At 41.3% G+C, this 5,000-nt stretch overlaps 1 protein-coding gene across 2 annotated transcripts in view; it reads right to left on the reverse strand.

Annotated features, from left to right (window-relative positions):
* Positions 1 to 5,000, reverse strand: part of septin9b (septin 9b) — a gene marked incomplete at its 5' end in the record, with an annotated part of 109,206 nt that overhangs the window by 55,842 nt on the left and 48,364 nt on the right. The window lies entirely within an intron of this gene.

Consider the following 5,000-nt stretch of genomic DNA (forward strand, 5'->3'; position numbering starts at 1 on the left):
CTGCGCGCCGCTTCCAGAAACTTCATACCCGGTTATGATGCTAATTATCTATAATAGAAACCTGCATATATGCAGGGGCTGTCAAGGACAACGAGCGAGATAGCAGAGACAGAGAGAGAGAGAGGAGAATGAGAGAAAATAAAAGAAAAAGGAAGGATGATTTCAAATTTACTGAGATATAAAAGATTTTAACCATGGATTGAACATGAGTATTTTTAATTATGTTTAGATTTTTCTAACAGAAGAATGTAACTTTTTTAACATGCCCACAAATATTTGTCACTTCGTGCCACGCTGCGAGTTCGTACATCTGCTATTTTTGAATATTTTTGAAAAATATCGATATTTTTTGGAAGTGTGTGTGTGGGGGGGGGGGGGGGGGGGGGGGGGGGGGGTCCGCGGCGCCAAATACATATCAATTTGGGGGTCCTTTGCATGAAAAAGTTTGAGAACCACTGATCTACAACATTTTCCTTTAAGCTCCAAATCTTATGTGCTGCACGTTGCTTCCTGCTCCCTCCTCTCACTGTTCTCCTCTGTGTTGTGGAAACTCCCCAGTGGAACATCACTGAGCACTTTGCCCCACATCAGCTAAGGGTGAAAGTTCGCTCAGAGTTCCTTCAAGCTCTGTTGCCAAAGCTTCTCTTCAGGACCTAATTGCCCACAGCCACAAACCTACAGTCAGATTCTCTAAATCCCTAAATTATGTCAGCAAACCTAAGAAATTACATATGATTTAAGCCTGCATCCGCATTGTATCCAAGTATTCTTAGATTCCGTGCCAGGCATTGTAAAGCAATGAATGTTCCAAGTGATTGCTATCAAGCTAATATTTATGCAGTGGAAGCCGTCTATACACTGGGAAGTGAGGAACAAGAGCAGCTTTCCTAGCTCATTAAATCCCAAGCTCCTTTTCAAAGCCTTGAAGTGCGGAAGGCAAGGGTGCTCATCTGATTAAGGAGGGACCATGGATTCATATCGGAAAGATCTACAGTGCACTTCTTGGGAGTCTTTGAAGAGAGATGCTCATTTCCCATCCGGTACACACGACTGCACAGCTCACTGAGAGCCTACTGTAGCCCTGTCCCATAGCAGGAGGAAATGATCCTATCTCTCATCTCCTATCACAGCACGCCCCATCTAGTACATAACCACCCGCATGCCTCTACACCCCGCTCTGCTCCACGTTGCATCCCTCCACCTCCCGCCTCTCCTCCAAAGTCACGTCACACAAGAATAAGCTCCCTTCTGCTCCAAAGACCCAGCTCACTCCAGCAGCAGTGTTTCCACATGACTTCGGTCCGCAACCAGCAGTCGTTTCACCTCATCACATGTCCAAAGAAGTTTGCCCATTGCACATGATTTTTACTTCATGTTCGTTCTTCTCTCTTTCTCAAGACCACTTTTGTTTATCAAAAAAGAAGAAAAAATAAATAAAAGAAAATTATGAATGGATGGATTTTTAATCCATGGCTCCCAACTGGAGAGTGCAAAATCAAAGAGAAAGGACCGGTGTTTTCTTCTTCCAAGAATGGACAAAGTCACTGACTCTTCTCCAAATCATCTGGTACTCATCACACGCACACATGCACGGCACACATACACATACTGTACACACACACACACACACACACACACACACATACGACAACACACCCTTAGAACAGAGGTTCCCATGCTAAGGACCCCCAAATAGCCGTAGACTGGTGGAGGGAAAGAAAAAAAGAAATGGGCGCTTGGGGTTGCACAGAGGTAAACTACCTGCTCACCACTGCTGAGTCTAGGGGTTCAAATCCAGCGCGGGGCATCCAGCTTTGTCACATACAGTGTGAACACAATAGGCTATTTGCACAGTGGCCATATTGGAGAGAAGTTGGTCTCTTCACTTCCTTCAAAAGTAAACTTGTCTCAAAGTAAACCTTTTTTACTTTTACTTTTACATTTCAAGGACCCCCATAACTCTGAAAGTGTACAATTTGAACCAAATGGGCCCTTACAGGTAGAGTGTACAAATGGACCCATTTATTTGTACACTCTCAGAGTTACACACCTTTTATGAGGTCATTTGGAACCCCCAAGGAACACTATGAGACCGACTGGTGTAGCAGAGTGTTTCCAGTGAGCCAACATGCACAATATCAGCAACAATATCAGAACCATGATTATGTTTGACCAGAATGGAACAGACCCTTCATTATTATCATTGATGTCACCTGTGACGGAAGTGAGAAGAGACACAACTTCTCTCCAAAATGGCTGCTGTGCATATAGCCTATTGACCGGTGTGGGGAGGGAAGCCGGGTAGGGAGGGTGGCATTTGCCACTGAAGGTACTCCTACAGGCTTAGGCAGCACCTGTCAGTAGGGAGTGTTGGGCGGGAGGAGAAGACAGAGGCTCTACATCTTCCCAGTGGGGGCTCCTGACTGGAAGGTGAGCCAGTATAGCATGGCGGTTTAAATTGCACTGGCAAATATATATATATATATATATATATATATATATATATATATATATATATATATAAATAATCACATGGATCCACCTGGGACGTATCATCAGTGATGTCATCAGTCCATGTCCATGAATTAAATACCAAGGACTTCCAACGTAAAAGGTGTTATTTGGAATGTTCCTTTTAGGCAGGGTGTTTAACTGTACTGTTCTACATTTCGATTGTATTGACTATACTTGTACTGTTCTCCATTGTTGTCTAGTAAAATAATCAATCAATCAATCAATGTAACCAGAACTCATCTGGGTTTCGGGTCTCGCAACATCATACCCCTCATCCAGGTGACCCAGCCATGGTTGATCAAGTCCCGACTTACGTACGTCCCAGTAGCTACCCACAGTCAGTCCTATTAGGGAAAGACAGGGTCACACAATCCGCTGCTCCGGAACTACTGTACTCTGCCGAGACTGGGAGAGGCAATCTGGCACGTGGAAGGACTAGGCTCTGTGGATTGACTACTGTCTGGGCCCTGTTCTTAATATTTCCTTAGTTTTATGAATGCACATCCATTTACAGCTGAGCTGCTGTCGCCAGTCTGCTCATGTGATATTTTTTAACTAGTTTACATCCGGTTGCACATGTTGAATATGTAGCGATTGAGGTATCAATTAACCAATTTGCCTATCTGGTCTACTGAGAATCTACGGATACGGTAACGGTCTGTCTGTATGTGTGTGTGTGTGTGTGTGTATGTGTGTGTGTGTGTGTGTGTGTGTGTGTGTGTGTGTGTGTGTGTGTGTGTGTGTGTGTTCTGCAGACCATCGTCATAGTAAATATATTCATTTCGATATGAAAAAGATTTAAAACAGTTCATATTTTTCTTTTAACTTGGCACAAAATTCATATGAATTGAATTTAAATTCAGTTTGTATATATTTTTCCACCCTGGCGCCGTCTGAGCCGCGGGCCCCACTCTTTAAAACCTGTTTCTTAGGACACAGGATTGGGATAAACACCATTAGCAGAGAATGTGTACCAATGACCTCAACTGAACCGTTTTCCTTTGTTTTGACCAGGCTGTTTAATGACAGGCCTCTTCTTACTGTCCAGATCGCCCACCCATGCAACGGAGATAAACACAAGTACAAATGAACAGAAGATCTAATTACTGGCAGCTGGACACAGGAAACTAACCAGTATAAGCTACAGGCCATGATCATAAAACATCTCAAATTAGAAGAAATGACAGTAACTGGCTATATAATCAGTCTATTGAAACAAGAAGCATAAAATGACACGAACAGTATATCTTTTCAGTGACCTAGAGCAAGTCTATCTTAGATCTTTGGAGCTTTTGTGTCTTCTTTGTTCATCTAACATTATTGTTTATTTATTTTCAGACAGCTATAATATTGACCTCAAATGCGTGAATTGTTTCATATCTCAAGTACACACCCATTGTTTTTTCTTTCAGTTTTAGCTGTGAACTGCCAAAAGGAATCATTTTACAAACAAACTATTCTTGGCTGTTGAAGGAGATGTTTGAATTGATGGGATGCTTTAGTGTTAGATAAATGACTGTACACGTCTCATGTACATTAAACTTCCTTCCTCGCTTCGGTTTGTCTCTTGCCCCGATAAGAGTTTTGATTTTCACTTTGGTTTATAGGACAATGGAGGTCTGGCAGAGCTTGATATCTGTAAGATAAACAAGACAGATGATTCACAACGGGAGAAAAGACATGAATATATAGGTAGGTAGTGTCATCAGCTACTATAGCGTCGCTGTCGTGGTGGAAACCTTGTATGTCAGTCCAGAACCGTTCCTTCACAGGAAATGGCACGCCATTTTTCAGAAACAGTAAGAAAGTAGCAGATCTACCGGTAATATAAGCTCATAGTGAGTACAAAGGACCCCAATGTAAACAAGCCATAGTGAAAAAATAATACAAAATGAAATAAAAAGTAGAAATTTGGAGATACAAGGTTTCTGCCCGACAATTTGTAATGATCTACTATATTGTTTGCAAAAGCAAAATATCGTACCGTTTTGGCTTTGTATCGTATCGCATCATTTTAAAATGCGGTAATCCGTATCGAATCGTTTTGCAATGCAAATAATTGATTGTATGGAAACTAACTATTTGTGCCTTGTATTTGGCCATTTTAAGAGTGAAAATGAAAAAGAGGGGTTTAATTACCTTTCCATTCCATATAGCTACTCTTGGTCTATCGATAAATGTGTATAATCTCTGAGTTCATGTCAAGGTGCGGGTTTGTCCATATGTGTTGAAATATAATGTCCATGTATTTGCTAGAGAATCACAGTGTTTACTTCCATAATAGATTTTTTACACGTTTTACACAGATTTCATTTCTTTGCTAAATAGTTACTATATGGATTTTAAATCATTGAATTGAATCATATCGTATCACCATGAATGAACCAATATCGTCTATGTATCGTATCGTCAACCATGGATCGTGATGTGTATCGTATCGTTGTTAAAATGTATCGTTACACCCCTACAATATTGTATCTTGGATT

The sequence above is a fragment of the Nannobrachium achirus genome (assembly GCF_963921795.1).
Source record: "Nannobrachium achirus genome assembly, chromosome: 3".
In the NCBI taxonomy this organism is placed as follows: Eukaryota; Metazoa; Chordata; class Actinopteri; order Myctophiformes; family Myctophidae; genus Nannobrachium; species Nannobrachium achirus.